Source organism: Ovis canadensis, chromosome 2 (assembly GCF_042477335.2).
Source record: "Ovis canadensis isolate MfBH-ARS-UI-01 breed Bighorn chromosome 2, ARS-UI_OviCan_v2, whole genome shotgun sequence".
NCBI lineage: Eukaryota > Metazoa > Chordata > Mammalia > Artiodactyla > Bovidae > Ovis > Ovis canadensis.
In genome coordinates this window covers 156,789,028-156,809,799 of record NC_091246.1, presented here as the reverse complement: position 1 = coordinate 156,809,799, position 20,772 = coordinate 156,789,028, and the positions used below count along the sequence as shown (strand labels likewise).

Here is a 20,772-nt window from a genome sequence, read left to right as displayed (position 1 = left end):
TCTTTGTGAGCAGTAAACCAATAAAGCTAATGAAACAAAAGCAAACCTACATTCCATGTACACATATAGCTAACAAAGCAGAGAGGAAGGAGATGGAGGCATATGCAGAAAATCTTTTTTTTTTTAAAGGAAGAAACTAGCATTCTCAGTTTAATATATCATTGTCATATATTTGATATAAGCATGATTCACTGTGGTACTATATGAATGAAAATGGAGTAAATAAAATACCATAAAATATGGTGAACTAAAATAACTAGTTAAGCTCTTTTTGCACTTTCATTATTCAAAGTTTGCTTTCTAAAAATATAGTTTGCTCTATTTATCAAAATAAAAGGAATATCAAGGAAATTCAGACTTTTGGTCTTCAAACACTTCAGTTCAGTTCAGTCGCTCAGTCGTGTCTGACTCTTTGCGATCCCATGAATCGCAGCACACCAGGCCTCCCTGTCCATCACCAACTCCCAGAGTTCACTTAAGCTCATGTCCATCGAGTTGGTGATGCCATCCAGCCATCTCATCCTCTGTCGTCCCCTTTTCCTCCTGCCCCCAATCCCTCTCAGCATCAGTCTTTTCCAATGAGTCAACACTTTGCATGAGGTGGCCAAAGTACTGGAGTTTCAGCTTTAGCATCATTCCTTCCAAAGAACACCCAGGGCTGATCTCCTTTAGAATGGACTGGTTGGATCTCCTTGAAGTCCATGGGACTCTCATGGACCACAGTTCAAAAGCATCAATTCTTTGGTGCTCAGCTTTCTTCACAGTCCAACTCTCACAGCCATACATGACCACTGGAAAAACCATAGCTTTGACTATGGACCTTTGTTGGCAAAGTAATGTCTCTGCTTTTCAATATGGTCTCTAGGTAGGTCATAACCCTCCTTTCAAGGAGTAGGCGTCTTTTAATTTCATGGCTGCAATCACCATCTGCAGAGCTTTTGGAGCCCAAGAAAATAAAGTCTATCAGTGTTTCCATTGTTTCCCCATCTATTTGCCATGAAGAATTGATAGGACTGGATGCCATGATCCTAGTTTTTTAAATGTTGAGTTTTAAGCAGCTTTTTCATTCTCCTCTTTCATTTTCATCAAGAGGCTCTTTAGTTCTTCTCTTTCTGCCGTAAGGATGATGTCATCTGCATATCTGAGGTTATTGATATTTCTCCCGGCAATCTTGATTCCAGCTTGTGTTTCTTCCAGCCCAGCATTTCTCATGATGTACTCTGCATATAAGTTAACTAAGCAGTAGGTTGCCCCAACTACTGATAATCTTGGCCATATTTACCTTATTCTTTGGAACCCTATTCCTAGAATAAGATCATCTATGCCCTCTGTCCTAACTTATTACTTCCAAATCATTCCTTCCTTTATCTACCCTCTGTGGGTAATATGCTCTATCAAAATCAAGTGCCCTGTCAAATATTGCCAGGGGTCTCCCTCCTGAACTGGTCCCCCTTTCTTTAACCTTACGGTTGTATTTAACTCTGTCAACCACCTCTTCATGTTTAAAACTCTTTCATTCCTTGGCTATAACACAGTTCTCCCCTGCTTCTCCACCAGTTGATACTGCTCTCTTCTCTTCTTCCTGCTTCCTGTGTCTACCTTATACTCCTAACTCTATGGCTATCCTTTCTCAACCCCAGCCTCTCTGTTGTTATCTAATGTGCTTGTCCTCACCTCCAACTAATGCCCCACTTTAACCTTATTAATGTGTAGTCTCTAGGTAGGTTTTTTTTCCTGTTCCTTTCTTTATACCACCATCTTTGTTCTTTGCCTCATGGTATGACCCAGACTATTCCCCTACCTGAAATGCCCTCAGTTTCCCCCTATTTCATAAAATGCTTCTTGGCCCAGCACATGTCCCATATCTGCCATTATACATTCTCCAACCCACACTCATCTCTCATATGATTTCACTGACCATATCATAACTGTTCTCTAATTATTTTGAGCATAATATTTTTATTTCCATTTAGAGCAGAGGCCATGATATATAGGTGTTTTGTTTTCTGCTTATACTGTCTAGCAGAGTGCTAGCACATGATAGATGCTCAAGTAATACTTATTTAAATTACCAAAATAACATTTTTAAATGGAACCAAATAAATGAAAAAGAAATGATAGCATTAGAATATACCCTTTTGCAATGCATAATGAAATAATGGGTTCTCATTCATGATAATCATTTGCTACTGAAATTGATCTGAGCTGATAGGAAATGTTATAGTAATGGATGGATCAGGCTGAATTGAAAACACTGAGTAATCCTAACATCAAAGCAGCCATTTTAGTTTCTGATTTGAATATACCAAATATAAAAAAATATATAAAACAGATATATTTCAATATTGATTAGTAAGTAGATGCTATTATGGAAACACTGTTCAAGTTTTTAGGTGTGATCATAGTATGGTTATCCCTTTATAAAGGCTTTATAAATGGTTTATTCTTTTTAATTTTAGAGATAAATACTAAAATATAGATGAAATGATATGATATATGGGTATTTGCATAGGCATGAGAGAGTAGGTAAGGGTATAGATGGAAAAAATTTGACTAGTAAGTTGATAATTGCTGAAATTGAATAATGACAAACTTAAATATATGTTTATATTTTTCTGTATTAAAATTTTTATTTAAGAAAACACAAAATATAACGTATGACCAAAGAGATTTGTATAGTAAAACACTGTAGTCTCAAGGTTCTCAGACAATGAGACCTGAGAAGCAGTGAACTAATGTAAAGAAAATTAGTACATATTCAGCCTTTCTGAGTCCTGAAATTTATTCCTATAAATTTCAATAGAAAAAAGTTTGTGTTTTGGAACTACTTTACTCACTTTTGATTTAAGACTAATTTATGAGAATTATCATTGAATGACATGTACTGTTGTATGATTTATGAAGCCAGATATAAGCAAATACCTACAACTGGACAAGATTTCTGTTTCCAAAGGTAAGTATAGCAAGAGAATAACCAGACCAATAAAATTCAGGTACCCCAGTTAATCTCCCAGTTTACCCTTCTTGTCATTTGCAAGTCTAAACAATGTTTTTTCTGTTCTCCAGAAACGATTACCATAGGTTTTAAAATGGAGCATACACTGTAAATCATAAAACAAATGCAAGTTGAGCAATCGAAAGCCAGTGGGTTATAGATGTTAAACTATGTGCACATATATGAATTGCTGGAACAAAAACTCTGGAGCAAGTCAGCATCAGCCTTTTGAAACTAAATAGTTTCTACTTCATATTAGAATCATGAGAATGGTCAGGGACTGTTAGAAGTTTGCCTCCAATCGATAATACACAATATCATCTGTAATTATACCTATATCTCCTCTCCCCCAACACACAAAAAAAAGGTGAAAATTGAAGAAGAGAACGTTGTTAAAGCTAGCATTATATCCTCCTAAGTAGCTGGAGTTGTGAGATCATGACAATGAGAAACAGGCTCTGCAACAGTTAGTATCCAGGAGGTAACATAATGGGGCTTTTTGGAATACACAATGGATACAGTGAAGACTCGCTGGGAAAAGGGTGCCAGTGAAAAAATCTGTACCCAGTGGATCCCCACAGAGGAAGCCAAAGGATTTTCCACGAAGAGAGAATGACAACCGATTATGGTATTTTCAAGTCCAAGAACAAGAAAGCTGACAGGTGGGCAGAGGAATCAATATAAGCACAATAAGCTGAAGTACAGAAGAGCAAACCGTGAGCAAAAGGAAGAACACCCCCGAAAAACATTTTAGCGGTTTTTATTTTAAAAGGTTGGGTAATTATATAGCTTTAAATGGAGCATGCGAACATAAGTGTGCAGCGATAACAACCAGGAAAGAATATTACCACAGTGGTAGTCAGGAGCACATTATAAGGAAAGTATTATTTAGATTATTAACTACAGAAGTTTTTTCCAGTTCTCTAGTTAATTCTTTGTTTAATATTCCTGCCAAAGGTACAGTCTTTGAATGAAACCTTAACCTAACAGAGAACAAATGAAGTTTAAAATATATTAATCTTTTGCCAACAATAAATTAAGGATTTAAAATGAAAATGGTTAGTAGTATTACATATATCCTTTGCTCTTGATGTAAAAGTTAAATAGTTCAAGGGAAATTAATTAACATGCATATTTTTAGAATGAATCAAGTACTAGAAAAACACAAAATGAAGCCCACGTAAACTTCAAAGGCAAAATGGAAATTCATATCAAGGTAAAAATATTAACACAATTTTACATCAAAGTTGAGAGCATTGAAAATAACTTCTGAAGTTGGCAACGCAGTATAAAGGAAATGAGTATTAAGCTGCTGGTCAGAATACCAGCCTTTTTGTCTTCTCTCTGCCACTAACTGACAACATGGTTACTTTGAGCAAATGGCTAGCCTAGTCTTCTCCCATGTTAAAGGGGATGACGACTGGATCAGGTGACTTCTATAGTTTCTTTAAGTCCTAGTATTCTGATTCTATTTTCTATTTTACTTATATAGAGAGACCACAATATGCTCTGTAGTTTTCAGAATGAAAACTGAATGCAATTCAAAATGAATTGCAATGAGGAACAAACATCAGTATTTTATGAGCCTGGTAAATAATAATAGACAATTAAACATTAATTGTGAATTTTATCAGCCATTATTTGTAGAAACATTGTATCATGTATATTGTTTTATATGTGGGAAAAGTACTATTGAGCAGTGTCTATTACTTATGATAAAATATTAAAAACTGCCATATATGAGGGCTTACTGTGTGCTGGGCCTATGCTTTGTCAACACATTAATCACAGTGTCAATTAATCCTTGAAACAAGCAAGCTCTCTCTTCTTCATGGTTCATCTGGCTAACTTTTCCTTATCCTAATCAAGCCTAAACTTAGACATCATTTGCTTCAAGAAGCCTTCCCTAACTTACCATGTCCAGATCAGGTGTCTCTTCCCAACTTCCCTAGCATCTTGTCTTTCTCTTGTATTACAGCACACATCAGCACTGAACCACTTGGACTTGCCCGTATCTCAGACTTGGCTACAAACTTAAGGGCAGGGACCAAATTTGTCTTATGCGTGGGCTCTCTCCAGAGTCTTGCATGGTATCTAGCACTTTAAAGGGTTAAGAAATATTTATTGGTAAGTGCACAGATAAGACTCTGAGGCTATGCTTGGCAGTTAGATGGACAATATTTCCCTTTCTCCCCCACTGGATAGGTCTTTGGAAAGAAAGTTACCCTCTCCAGACACATTATCATTTTCCGACTCTTCCACCCTGTGATGCTGGATCCCTGCTTTCCCCATTGTAACTGTTTCCAGGATTCCCAAGCGCCACTTCTGCTTGTCAGACAAGGAAAATATCCAGAAAACCTTGTCAGGATTTTCAATAATGAATTATATTTCTAGCAATGTTAGAGGATATGTGCAAAAAGTGTCAAGCAAATCTTTTTCTATCTTCTCCTTAAATGCTCCTATAAGCTTCTACAGCTGAGTAAACTTCAAATTTTCATTTATTGAATCTTTAACAGTCTGATAGTTTCCTTAAATTCTTTCCAAATGTCCCACCATTTTTCAATATTACCTAAGCTTTTTTTTTATCTTATATGTTCCACTTATGTTTAAACTCCACTCATGAAATACAGTACCTGTGCTTTTGCATACATTATTAAAACTTCCTGCTCTCTCCTTGGCATTTTTGCTTAGTGGAAAGATTTGATTTTTCCTCTTGGTTTTACAATTGTCCCTTGGTTTCTTGGATGACTTCATAAGTGCATTTTTTTGATCACTTCTCTTTGATAACTGCTTTCCATTTTCTGTGACTTTTTACTTGTCTTTTTGAGAATCTCAATGATTATGCACTATTATGTAACTGTTTCGTGCCCTTTTCTTTTCAAATAAAATCTTGCAAAGTTTCATTTTAACGGGTCTTAGAGGGTCTTAACCTTAGTGTAAAGTAAGACTTGCAGAGGAAGAAACAAACTAAATGCTAATAAGTGAAAAACTGTCAACAGATATTTTTTCCTAAGGGACAAAACTTACAAACCTATCATTGTACTATATTTACAAAGCTGACAAAGCCAAATTGCATAATAGACTCAGAAAGTGGGTTCTCAGTCAGGAAATCACTTGCCTGCTGACTATGAGATCTAGGGAAACCATTTCCCATTTCTGGGTCTCAAATCCTCTTCAAAAAATGAACAGCACTAAATCAGTTTTTCAGACAAAGGGTTACAACTCATCAGTGGATAATGAAATAAATTTTATGGATGGGAACTAGCATATTGTTATGGAAGAAAACATCAGAGTGCATCTCATGTCATTACAGTAATGCTGTTTCAGGAAATTTTTATTTCCATTCTCTGTGTGTGTGTATGTGTGTATGTGTATATATATATCCATTTGTGATATAAAATACATTTCTCATGTAGGTCACAGTGAAAGAAGCTTGAAAAACACAGCAGTAAATTCTCTATAATCTTTTCCAATGCTGAGATTCTATGACTATGTGCTATAAAGAGCAAAGCTACTGTGCCGCCATCATTAAGCCACAGTCCTCAATCTTTCTGCGGTCAACCGAGAAACATAATGAGAGAACCCAGGTTTTGAAATCAGAAACCAGAGATTTAGTCCTACCCTTGTGACTTATTAATGGCACTCCCTGGGGCACATTGTTTAACCACCTCTAACTTCAGAGTAATGTAAAATAGGATAAAAACGGCACACACCTTACAGGATTGCTGTGCAAATATCATCAGTTTGCACAAGCCAGATTCTCAAGAATCATCCTGACACTGCCTGTCCCTGACACTCCACATATAATCCATTACCAAGCCCTGCAGACTGCATCTGACTATCATTTGGACCTACATCCAATTCTATCTTCAGGCCTTCCATCCTAGCGCTCTCAGAATACATCGTGCATCCACACTGGTTTCATTTCCTGTCCACATCCCCATCTCACTTCCTACACTTTAAAAGATTTCCATCACTCTTAGGGTGAAGTCTAAGCTCCCAACTATGGACTACAAAGCCTCCAGAGTTTGGCCCTGCCTATATCTGCAGCCCCAACTCCTAAAGCCATTACAATAACTGACTCACCCTCTCTGCTCCAGGAGCCCTGGCCATCACCCAGATCCCTAAAGAAGCCATACTTCCTCCATCTATGTGGATGCTGAACATGCCATTTCTTTCACTTGCACCTTCCCCTTCACCTTGCATCCTCCACATCTTTTCCTATTCAATACTTAGCCCCAGGTTTCAGCTTCAGTGTCTGTCAGGGGAGTTTTACCCACCCATCCTAGTTGCATGCTCCCATAACTTGCTTATTTTTCAACATACTTGTCATAGTTTAAAATCAGACATTCAGCTTTGTTACATGACTATGGTCCGCTTCCCCACTAGACTATGATCTCCATAAAGAAAGGGACCACATCTGATTGGCTCATCATTGTATTTCCAGTGCCTCACACACCACCTGACACCTAATAGATGCTCAATAAATATGTGTGAAGGGGAGAATAAATGAGATAAGAAAGCAAAACTGCTATACAAATGTTCAGTATATTCCTCCGTTGCTACTATTGTTTTCTAGCTGACTTTCCTGACTTCACTGCCATTTCGATTCAACCAATTCAATAGATATTTGTATTTTGGATTAATGTTCACATATTTTTGCTCCCCTTCACATGATTCTAATAATGGTGGCTTTGCATTTGCCACCATTTCAAGCAGTTTCTATGGCAATTCAGACATTACCTTGTTCAAAGAAAGACTCAATCTTTTAAGGCATATGTGGACTTGACCCCATGTATATCACCTTATTTCCTATTACTCCCCAAAGCAAACAGCCCAGGCCTTCCTCTTCCTCTGCCTCTTCCTCTCTGCCCCACTGCTACACATCCGTGTTTATTTCTGTCCCAGGTCTTTGCCTGGGAAACCCTCACTCCTGCTCATCTCTCCTTCAAGGCCCTGCAGAGTTGTCCTTCCTAACATCCTCTCTACCATTAGTCAACCCCGGCTCTTGTGTGCATCTATGACTGTGTCACAAAATAGATACCATCCAGACACTGTTTACCTATCTTGCTTTATTTTCACTCCATTTACACTACAAAAAATTATATTATTACCCTAAGAGTTCTCAACAAAAGGAGGATTTTTTTCCTTATATCCATATGAGATGATGTCAGTTAACCTACTGTGGTAATCACTTCCAATAAATATAAATCAAACCATCATGCTGTATACCTTAAACTTATACAGTGAGATATGTCAATTATTTCTCAATAAAACTGGAAAACATTTTATTATTGGTTAGTTGATTTATTTTCTTAACAGTGTTTCTCCCTAGACTTTAAACTCCACGAGAACAGGTACTTGGCCTTATTTACTTTCTAACCCACCGCTGGAACAGTGCCTCCTCCAAAGTAGAGGCTCAATGAATATTTCTTGGGTAAATGAACAAGAATGGCTTTCATCAAAAAGATAAGAATTAATGAGTGTTGGCGAGGACGTGAAGGAAAGGAAAGCCTTTTGTACTGTTGGTGGGACTGTAAGTTGGTGCAGACATGGTGGAAAACAGTATGGAGTTTCCTCAAAAAATTAAAAGCAGAACTATCATACAATCCAGAAGTTCCACTTCTGTGTATTTATCCAATGGGAATGAAATCAATATCTTGAAAGATACCCGCACTCGCAACTTCACTGCAGCATTATTTATAATAGCCAAGACATGGAAACAACCCAAGTGTCCACTGACGGATGAATGGATAAAGAAAATGTGGTACACATATACACTGGAATATTTTTCAGTGGTAAAAAGAAAAAATCCCACAACTTCCAACAACATGTATAGATCTTAAGGGTATTATGCCAAGGGAAATAAGTCAAAGACGAATACTATATGATCTCACATGTGGAATCTAAAACAAAAAACAAACCAAAAAAAATGAACTTTTAGATACAGAGAACAGATTGGTGGTTGCCAGAGATAGAGGGGTTGGGGAGATAGTCAAAACGGGTAAAGCAGGTCAAAGGAACAAACTTTCAGGGGTATAATGCACAGCATAGTGACTATAGTTAACAATTCTGTATTGTATGTTTGAAAGTTTCTGAGAGGGTTAATCTTAAGTGTTCTCATCATAAGAAAAAAATATAATAATGTGTGGTGGTGAATGTTACCTAAACTTACTGAGGTAATCATTTCCCACAATACATAAATATTTCAAATTACACTATATGCTTAAAATTAATATAAAGTTATATGTTAGTTATATCTCAATTGTTAAAAAGGAGGAAAAATGGTTTTATTTATTAGCCATTTCACAGGCACATACTACTTTTCCCAACTAGATTATATGCTCCTTATATATTGAGGTCAAGGGTTACACAATTTTTATAATCTATAAAATCTTCTGCAACACTAAAAGTTATTATTAAAGATATCTGCTATCTAACAACATCTTCCAAGAAAGTTGAGATAACTTTATGCTGAGCACTAAGTTTAACTTCAGTATCAGGGATTTTCCATAAAGCCATCAACCCCAGAAATGACTACACTTTTGATTCTGCAATTTAGAGTTTTCTTATCTTGGTCTGTGGTTAAAAATAAAATACAAATAAAATATGTAGTACATTTGCCTAACAAGGCATTTCCCTAATTAATGCAAGTGAAATAGATTATAGAAGAGAGAAAAAGTTACCTAGAACACCTTCTTGTAATTAGGATGGTTTGCTGTCTAGAGGGAGAAAGTATCTACAGGGAGATATATATTATATAATGTAAATAAGTATTAGTAAGTTATTCTTAAAATCACAAGTTTACGCTAGCATAATCATATACCTCAAGCTCTGATATTTTTCCCTCAGAGTTATTATTTTAATGAACAGAGCCTCAAGAGAAATACTTATGGATTAGTAATCACTGAAATAGTCTTTTTTTATGAGAATAAGATGATTTTGGAGCTATGAAATGAAGACCACTACTGAGAATAAAAATTAGGGAAAGTTATTATGGAGTGTGATAAAAGTGATTACAGTTTATGGATTTCCTAACTCATAGGACCCAAACAGGAAGCCTTCAATGAGAGTATTTTTCTTTCCAACAACACAGTTCTTTCTAGATACAGCACAGAATCAACAACAGAATAATTCAACAGAAATAATTCAAAGAACTTGGCAGTACTTTTAGTCTCTTCACTCAAACTTATTACATCTTACCTATATAAAGGGGCCATGAATGGAAGTCAAGCAGAGATCACAAGAAGATTAACTGGGAAAAATCATAAAAGAAAGTGACTTCCATTATCATCAGTAGAACCCCATTCACTTAGGATGTTATTCAGCAATAAATATTTCAAACTAGATATAGTGTATGTTGATATATGTGTATTGCCTAAATGCCTTTCTGCAGAAAGAACAGTCAAAACAATCAGAAAAAATAAGCAATATCTTCTTGGTGCACCGGGGAAGCAATAGGAGAAAAGAGAGGAGGGAAAGACAAAAGACAAGATGAAAAATTAAGGGAACCATTATATGAATGCAAAGGGGGCCTCACCCAGATTATCCCTAAAAATGCTAATGGAAGTTACACACATCAATTTTCTGAGCAGTCACAAGATAACAAATCCCATTATCTTGAACTTTCTTCAAATAGATATTAAGAAAGAGGCAGATTGCTGTACTGATACTACAGCATGAGATGTTGGTGAAGATGAGAAACCTTGTTCTTCTCCACAAAGTCTTGGTAAACCCCTGAAATGAATGGTCTGAACAGATAAACGCTAAAACAATGTGCATTAGTTTTAATTCATTTATTTTATATTCCATTATATTTAGCCAGTTTGCTTCTAAATGACAACTCCTTTGCAGTTCCAACTTCCCCAGTCTTCAAATTACTTACTCTGCATGTTTCTTTTTTAAATATAAATTTATTTATTTTAATTGGATGCTAATTACTTTACAATATTGTATTGGTTTTGCCACATATCAACATGAATCCGTCACGGGTGTATACATCTTCCCCATCCTGAACCCCCTCCCACCTCCCTCCCCATCCCATCCCTCTGGGTCATCCCAATACACCAGCCCCAAGCATCCTGTATCATGCATCAAACCTAGACTGGCGATTCATTTCATATATGATATTATACATGTTTCAATGCCATTCTCCCAAGTCATCCCACACTCTCCCTCTCCCTCTCCCACAGAGTCCAAAAGACTGTTCTATGCATCTGTGTCTCTTTTGCTGTCTTGCATACAGGGTTATCGTTACCATCTTTCTAAATTCCATATATGTGTGTTAGCATACTGTATTGGTGTTTTTCTCTCTGGCTTACTTCACTCTGTATAATTGGCTCCAGTTTCATCCACCTCATTAGAACTGATTCAAATGCATTCTTTTTAATGGCTGAGTAATACTCCATTGTGTATATGTACCACAGCTTTCTTATCCATTCATCTGCCAATGGACATCTAGGTTGCTTCCATGTCCTGGCTATTGTAAACAGTGCTGTGATGAACATTGGGGTACATGTGTCTCTTTCAATTCTGGTTTCCCCGGTATGTATGCCCAGCAGTAGGATTGCTGGGGCATAAGGCAGTTCTATTTCCAGTTTTTTAAGGAATCTCCACACTGTTCTCCATAGTGGCTGTATTAGTTTGCATTCCCACCAACAGTGTAAGAGGGTTCCGTTTTCTCCACACCCTCTCCAGCATGTATTGCTTGTAGACTTTTGGATAGCAGCCATTCTGACTGCTGTGACTGACTGGTGTGAAATGATACCTCATTGTGGTTTTGATTTGCATTTCTCTGATAATGAGTGATGTTGAGCATCTTTTCATGTGTTTGTTAGCCATCCGTATGTCTTCTTTGGAGAAATGTCTGTTTAGTTCTTTGGCCCAAAAAAGAATCAAAAAATGCATATGTTTCTTGAAGGAATAGCTCTGATCCCCTATATAAAATTCTATACTATTCAACCAAGGAGACAACCTTGTCCTAATTCATAAAAACATATTAAACAGAAGACATGAAGCATGATGGTATGAATCTAATTGCCACTTATGCTAGGAGATTTAGAAATTTGAATTTACTGTTTTATGTCTATGTTCTATTTCAAGTTTCCTGCCTCCAGATAATTACTCCCAGCTAGAAAAAAAAAAAAAAAAAAGATCCTATCTGTCATTACAGAGCTAATGTAACTGACCAACTATTCTAAACACCATTATGTGTAAATGTATTGGGGATTTTTTACATTTAAAGCTATTTTGTCTTTTCACAGGAGTCCAGTGAGTTATGGCATTCCAGGTTTCTCATATATAATTCCTGTCATGTACCTTCCCTGCCTCACATAGAGAGAGATTCTAATCCTTGAATAATATTGCCATCAGCACTCAAACTGAGGCATACTCTGTGAAATTAATAAGAAAATATCTCTAATTTATAATTGAATAAAACATGTTTAAGAGTTAGTAACATGTCAGAATTAATAATACCAATTATACATCTTCATCAGCTAGCTGGATCCACCTCTGATGTTCCCAGGGTTTCTGTTTTGGTTTTTTGCCTTCTCACTCAGCCCACTGGGCCTCCAGTACTATGAATGGGTTCATAGCTCCCAAATCCACGGCTCCAGATCCATTTTGCCAACTGCCTGTTGGGTAATCTATAGCCCTCTAAAAGCAATACATTCAAAGACAGAATCACTATCCTTCCCTCAGAACCTGTACTCCTTAGTTAAGTTGGTGACATCATAGACATACCCGGTTGCCCAAGCCAAGAGCCACTCTAGACCTTTTTCTCTCCAATATCCTTCGTATTCTGTCACTATATCCTTCTTAATATATCTAGACTCCTTTATCTCACCTCCAGTCCTAGAGCTACGAAGCTCAGTTAAACTTTGATCATCTCATTCCGTAATTTTGAGAATTAGTCCTAACTGGCCTCCCGACATTCAGATTTATCCCATATCAATCCATTTTCCACATCTTTCCTGAATAATCCTTTTACAATGAGAAATCTGGTATTACTCCACTTTTGTTGCCATTGTTTTTAAGTCGTACAGTTGTGACTGACTCGTTGCGACCCCATAGACTGCAGAATGCCAGGCTTACTGTCCTTCACTATCTCCCAGAACTTGCTCAAACTCATGTCCACTGAGTCAGTGATACCATCCAACCATCTCATCCTCTGTCATCCCCTTCTCCTGCCTTCAATTTTTCCCAGCATCAGGGTCTTTTCCAATGAGTTGGCTCTTTTCATCAGGTGGCCAAAGTATTGGAGCTTCAGCTTCAGCATCAGTCCTTCCAGTGAATATTCAGGACTGATTTCCTTTAGGATTGACTGGGTTGATCTTGCTGTCCAAAGGACTCTCAAGAGTCTTCTCCAGAACCACAGTTCAAAAGCATCAGTTTTCAGTGCTCAGCTTTCTTCATGGTCCAACTCTCACTTCCATACATCACCACTGGAAAAACCGTGACTTTGACTATATAGACCTTTGTCAGCAAAGTAATGAAATGTCTCTGCTTTTTAATATGCTATCTAGGTTTATAATAGCTTTTCTTCCAAGGAGCAAGTGTCCTTTAATTTAAAGGCTGAAGTCACCATATGCTGTGATTCTGGAGCCCAAGAAAAGAAAGTCTGCCGCTGTTTCCATTGTTTCCTCATCTATTTGCCATGAAGTGATGGGACCAGATGCCATGATCTCAGTTTTCTGAATTGAGTTTTAGGCCAGCATTTTCACTCTCCTCTTTCACCTAGCCTTTCAAAGGTTCCCCATTGTGTCCAGCAGATACTTAAGTTCAAATATTTGTTGGAGCCAGGTAAGTAGCAAAAGTGAGAAAAGGGGACTGGGGGTAAAACACCCAAGTGGTGGTTGGGAAGCGACCCATATTGACAGGCACATGCTCCACTTAAAGTCACATAAGGGAGGCAGTGGCTTTTGACTCTAGACAGTTGTTGCCATAAAGAAAGGAACTCCTAAGTAATTCAGTTCGGTTCAGTTGCTCAGTTGTATCCCACTCTTTGCAACCCCCTGGACGGCAGCACACCAGGCTTCCACGTTCATCATCAACTCCTGGAGCTTGCTCAAATTCATATCCATCAAGTCGGTGATGCCGTCCAACCATCTCATCCTCTATGTCCCCTTCTCCTTCTGCCTTCAATCTTCCCCAGCATCAGGATCTTTTCCAATGAGTCAGTTCTTTGCATCAGGTGGCCAAAGTATTGGAACGTCAGCTTCAGCATCAGTCCTTCCAATGAATATTCAGGACTGATTTCCTTTAGGATTGACTGGTTTGATCTCCTTGCTGTCCAAGGGATTCTCAAGCATCTTCTCCAAACCACAGCTCATGCTTGTGATACTTTTGAACTGTGGTGTTGGAGAAGACTCTTGAGAGTCCCTTGGACAGCAAGGAAATTATTCCAATTTTTTCAAAAGAATTTCAAAGTCTGGATTTGTATGCATATGTTCCAATATTTGAACATTGAAAATATACTCATATTCTTAAAAACAAATATTGCTCACTCAGTTGCTTCAGTCATGTGTGACTCTTTGCAACCCTATGGACCATAGCCCACCAGGCTCCTCTGTCCATGGGATTCTCTAGGCAAGAATACTGGAGTCGGTTGCCATTTCCTCCTCCAGAGGATCTTCTCAACCCAGGGACTGAACCCATGTCATCTACATCTTCCGCATTGCAGGCAGATTCTTTACCACTGAACCACCGATGAAGCCCAAAAAGCAAATACATGAAGCCCTAATTTCATATTTAGGCTATCTGTTTTCAGCTTTTCATCTACCAGATAGAATTCCAAGTCTTCGCATGATTTACCAGGTTCCCCATTATCTGTCAAAGAATATTCTTTCTTCATCCTTCCTGCACCCAAACCACATTCCCTGCACCTATAACAAAATACATGCAGTTCTGCAAACATGCCATGCTGTTTTAGGTCCCCATGCCTTTGAATAGTCTCTCCTACTTCTGAAATACCCTGCTTCCCTAGTGGCAAAGGGTTATTCACTTTTCCAGTCTTAGCTCAAGCATCTCCTCCTCTATAAAGCCTTCCTGGATCCAGCCACAGTAAGATAATTATCCTTGGTGTCACTTCCACCTCTAGGCCATAACCATATAACTCACCAATCCCACTGGGCATGTATCCATGTGAATTAATTGAATTAATATATAAATAAGCTCACTAAATTGAAATTATTTATTTTAAAGTTGCCTCTTCTGTATCAGGACCACTTTTAGGGCAAAGACTTATTTCACCTTTTTTTATGTCTATCCTCAGCCCATCGCCTATATAGTAGACATAATAGTATTAGAACTAAATAGGAGATATGAGACATGTCATTTTTACTAGTTGATAATTAAGTATTAATGATAGGAAAACAGAGATCTTCATTGATATCTGAGAGAATTTAACTTAACTTTCATAGAAGTAGAACAACTTTAGCTTTAACTGAAAAATACTTCTAATCTGCCTCTTCTCCTAGGCTGGTCAGTCCTTCACTAGCTATGTTGTGGCTTCAGCCCTTTTTACTGTCTCTTGACCCTGTAAGTTTTGCCTTTTCCACAGTTTTATATAAAACTACACGTAGTTTTGGACTTGGCTTCTTTCACTTAGCATAACACATCTGATGTTCAACCATGTTGTTACATGTATAGAAGCTGATTCCCTTGGTTGTTGAGAGGTATTCTGTTGTGCGGATGCACCACAGACTGTTTATCCACCCACTAGTTGTAGGCCATTCGGGTTACTTCCAGTTTGGGGCAATTACAATTAAGCTGTTTATAAACATTTGCTGCAGGTTTTGTATAAATATAAGTTTTAATTTCGCCTGGATACATACCCAGTAGGATTGGTGAGTCATACAGTTAAGTGTAAGTTTAACTTTACAAGAAATTGTCAAACTGCTTTTTCCAAAGTGGCTGTACCATTCTGCACTTCCATCAGCAATGTATGAGAGTTCCAGTTGCTTCACATTCTCACCAGAACTTGATACTGTCAGATTTCTGGGTAGTTAGTTTTTTTTAGGGTAGCAGGCGTGGTTGACTACAGGAGGGCATGACAACCCACTCCAGTGTTCTTGCTTGGAGAACACCCATGGACAGCAGAGCCTGGCAGGCTACAGTCCATGGGGTTGCAAAGAATCGCACATGACTAAGCTACTAAGCACAGCAAAGCACAGGAGTGGTTGAAGCCATTCAAACAGAAGTGTAGGAGAATGTAGTTGAGGTTTCAGTTTGCCTGACATCTTCTAAATAATTTTTTCTTCACTGTTCTTTATTAGCTGATATTTCCAACATCTCTGTGTCCTACCTTGTATCCTCTTGGTCAACCTTTGGACTGCAGCTGTTGTGCCAACCAGTTGCTCACAGACAGGGCCTGAAAGCAACTCAACCATATCTCACTTCCACCATGTACCTTGCACTTTCTGCCCATGGCTTCTCTGTCCCCACTTCACATTTGAAATATTTGTAAAAATCTTCTCATTCTGATGCAGTGTAAAGCTAGAAATGCAAGAAACCTTATACACTAGTGGGCAATTCTTGACCCATGGTGGACTGAAGCCAATGCATACATATTCCTGGAAGGATAGTTCCACCCCTTAGAAGAATACTTATAAGACATTTTCTCTATCACTCCTCGCAGAATCCCCAGTGGGAGTGAACACCATCTGAACATTATTTTTGCCCATAATGGTGATCTGCAAAATAATATATCCCAGGGATGGTTTTCCTTTCTTTCTTGTTTGACTCTTTCAAAGCTCCTACTTTTTTCCCTTGAGGTTACCTCCTGAAATAAATTACGTGTGCACAAGCCTTTATTTTGGTTCCTGCTTTAGGTGGTATCCAGAGTAAGTCAGTTCTGGGAAGTATCTCAGTTCAAAGGAGAAGTAAGTAACAGAACAAAACTGAACCTAGGCTGATACTCTGTAAAGGACACAACATATTTTTTTTCCTTCTTTAGTGAGTAGTATATTTAGTCACGTCTTCAACCATGAGATATAAGACTGAAAAGTTATGTGACTAAACTGTCGGATTTTTAATACTTATATATGTCTCTTTAATTAGAACCTTAAGGAGATATATGAAGATAGTATTTTAGATTTATTGAAAATAATAAAATATTAACGTCAACTTGCTAAACATTAATATTTAACTTTTATTCTTCACTAAAGGCATTTGCACATTTGCATTGTCTTAGTTAACTTGCACATTTTGTGACAGAGCCTCATGGAAAACTGCTGAGGCGGCTTGCTGAGGTGTAGTCCCCTATGGAAGGAGCGTTTTATTCTGTACAAGAGCTCTTGCCAGGTCTGGAGAGAGGATGTGAGTGACAACGACTCTTATGTCATTTAGAACAGAAGCAAATAACAAAGGGAAGAGTTATTTTATGTGAGGAACAGAGTCTTTGATACTGATAACTCTGGCTACTAAAGTTACACTCAAGTGTAGCTCTGTCTTAGCTTACTTCTAAGAAGTGTCCACAGAGAGGACAATTTATAGGTAAACAAGAGATTTTGTAAAGGTTTGTATTATTATTCTCATGCTTGACACTGAATACCACTTTTATCTACACAGAAAGAGCTTTTGTTAACAAGCAGGAAAAAGCTAATCTATTCAGAAGGATAGAGGTCTCAATTTTCTTGATGACAATACACAAGTATAATTCGACTCTCTTTCGCACAAATCATTCTGGCATGTATACATTATATATATGGGTTGATTGTATCCATGGACACTCTTTGCATGGGTTTTCTTTTCCTATTGTGGAAGCATCCTTAGTATTTTCATAAAAGGAAAAAGCTGACATGTTGGTAGACAGAAGCCACATGTGTGTTCTCTTAGAGGATAATCTTGACTATAGGCTTCATAGGGGAATGGTAGAAAAAAATCTCTTGGGAAAAATGAGCAATTCAGGTTGAATGTGATTTCAGATAAAAATGTTTAAGAGAAAATTATACAAATAACTACTTGGTATTTACAACAAGCAGGCACTGTAAACATTTTCAACACCCTGCCTTTGTGAAACAGATCTATTCTGTTTCAGCATAATCACCATCACCTTTACTTTAACCAACTAACAGAATTAATGACGCAGGTTTTTAAAGTTAATAAACTATTCTGAGTGCTTTATGTGTACTCTTCTAAATCTCTCAGATAATAATTTACCAGTATATGAGTAGTTTCCAGGACATCTATTTTATTATACTGAAACCAGATAAAATGTTGTCTGCTGACTATTTTTATTTACATCTGTAACTATCATTTAAACAACATGGCTTAAAACCAAACAGTGATTTTGTCACAAAAGTAAATGGCTCTTCTCGTTTCTCTGTTCCCCTAAACACTCCAGGTTGGAAAGCTCAGGCATCTTACATCCTCTTTGCCTCCTTATAGTAAATTAAACTCCATTAATTTATCCTTTGTTTTATTTGATTCTTCTTCTCCATTTCCTTTCCTCCTACCCAAGCTGAAAAGGCTAGGCTGATGCTCAATGGATTAATAGCAGGGTCAGTTATGAGTAAGCTTTGAGAAAACATGAACATTACCTGACAGACTTAAATGCAGCATTCCAAAAGGTTTTCATAAGATTTATAGGGGGAATTTCTGGGGAAAGTACAAAGAGCTATAGCTCCACTTGAGACTTAGGAATGATCTCAGAACAATCACAGGGACAAGCAGAGCATATACTGGAGAAAAAAACAAATATATAGGCCCTAAGTGCAAGTTTGTCTCCTTGATGAATGAGAAGATTTTGGTAATTCCTTTCTACCTCTCTGGTTTACAGAAGGTGAATTATAGTTTTCAGATGAATAGAATAAAGTATACTTAAATGAAAGTCAAAAAGAAAAAGAGCACAACTATTGCCCATTGTTTGGCAATTCTTATCTTTGACATAGATAAGAAAAAAGGGAAACTCTTTAATGCCTTAACTATACATCAGGCATGAAACTCTCCCCAGGCAGAGTGGATTCACACCTTCTGATGAAGCTGCAAAGGCCCCACCCCAGAGGGTGTTTGTCCCAGGATGGATGTGCAGTACTTTCTGCAGAGTATAAGGCAGCTAAGTGCAATTCTGATATGGGAAATTATCCTGCAATACTCAAAGTTCAAGGAGAGCTTGCCTAGAAACAAGTGTATCGACCCTCCCCACCACATTTCTTCTCTTACACTAGGAAAGAATGAAACAATAAAATTCAAAATGTATCTCTTAGACCTTAGAAAGTTATCTCAGAAATTGAAGCCTTGGAGACAAAAAAGGTAGATTAACTTTTTCTTCTAATTAAAGGTCATGGCTTTGGAAGAGGCTGGAGAATGAGAGAAGTAAATAACTGGCTCTGAAAAAAGTATTAAGATTTGGTTTCTGCACTGTAAACTATTATTCCAGATTGATAAACTCCTAGAAGAGCATTTTATAAAGATTAGGAAGAAAATTTTGGCAGATGTCATACAGATCTGACACGGAAGATGTCAACCTTAAAAGCAGCTGAAGATTGGTAACAAAGTATACATTATGATGACAACAGGCACGGTATGTATAGAACAACAGTGAAGGAAGTATTTGATGATTATCAGTAATAAGTAATAATAATATATTCCCATTGTCCCCGTTTGAAGGTAGAGTTCCAAAGAATAGCAAGGAGACATAACAAAGACTTCCTCAGTGATCAATGCAAAGAAATAGAGGAAAACAATAGAATGGGAAAGAACAGAGACCTCTTCAAGAAAATTAGAGATACCAAGGGAACATTTCATGCAAAAATGGGCTCAATAAAGGACAAACAGTAGGGACCAAACAGAAGCAGAAGATAGGAAGAAGAGGTAGCAAGAATACACAGAACTGTACAAAAAAGATCTTCACAACGCATTAATCATGATGGTGTGATCACTCACCTAGAACCAGACATTCTGGAATGCGAAGTCAAGTGGGCATTAGGAAGCATCACTAAGGACAAAGCTAGTGGAAGTGATGGAATACCAGTTGAGCTATTTCATATCCTGAAAGATGATGCTGTGAAAGTGCATTCAATATGCCAGCAAATTTGGAAAAGTCAGCAGTGCCACAGGACTGGAAAAGGTCTGTTTTCATTCCAATCCCAAAGAAAGGCAATGCCAAAGAATGCTCAAACTACTGCATAATTGCACTCATCTCAAAGTAAAGATCCTTAAAGTAATCCTTAAAATTAGTAAAGTAATCCTTAAAATTCTCCAAGCCAGGCTTCAGCAATATGTGAACCGTGAACTCCCTGATCAAATTGTCAACATCCGCTGGATCATCGGAAAAGGAAGAGAGTTCCAGAAAAACATCTATTTCTGCTTTATTGACTATGCCAAAGACTTTGACTGTGTGGATCACAATAAACTGTGGAAAATTCTGAAAGAGATGGGAAGACCAGACCACCTGACCTGCCTCTCAAGAAATCTGTATGCAGGTCAGGAAGCAACAGTTAGAACTGGACATGGAACAACAGACTGGTTCCAAATAGGAAAAGGAGTACGTCAAGGCTGTATATTGTCACCCTGCTTATTTAACTTCTATGCAGAGTACATCATGAGAAACGCTGGGCTGGAGGAAGCAGAAGCTGGAATCAAGATTGCTGGGAGAAATATCAATAAGCTCAGATATGCAGATGACACCACCCTTATGGCAGAAAGTGAAGAACTAAAGAGCCTCTTGATGAAAGTGAAAGAGGAGAGTGCAAAAGTCAGCTTAAAGCTCAACATTCAGAAAACAAAGATCATGGCATCCGGTCCCATCACTTCATGCCAAATAGATGGGGAAA

General features: G+C 37.7%; 1 protein-coding gene across 6 annotated transcripts in view; it reads right to left on the bottom strand.

Moving 5' to 3' along the window:
• The window catches only part of CCDC148 (coiled-coil domain containing 148), a 329,833-nt gene that overhangs the window by 138,379 nt on the left and 170,682 nt on the right, over positions 1-20,772 (bottom strand). The gene's annotated exons all lie outside the window — the stretch shown is intronic.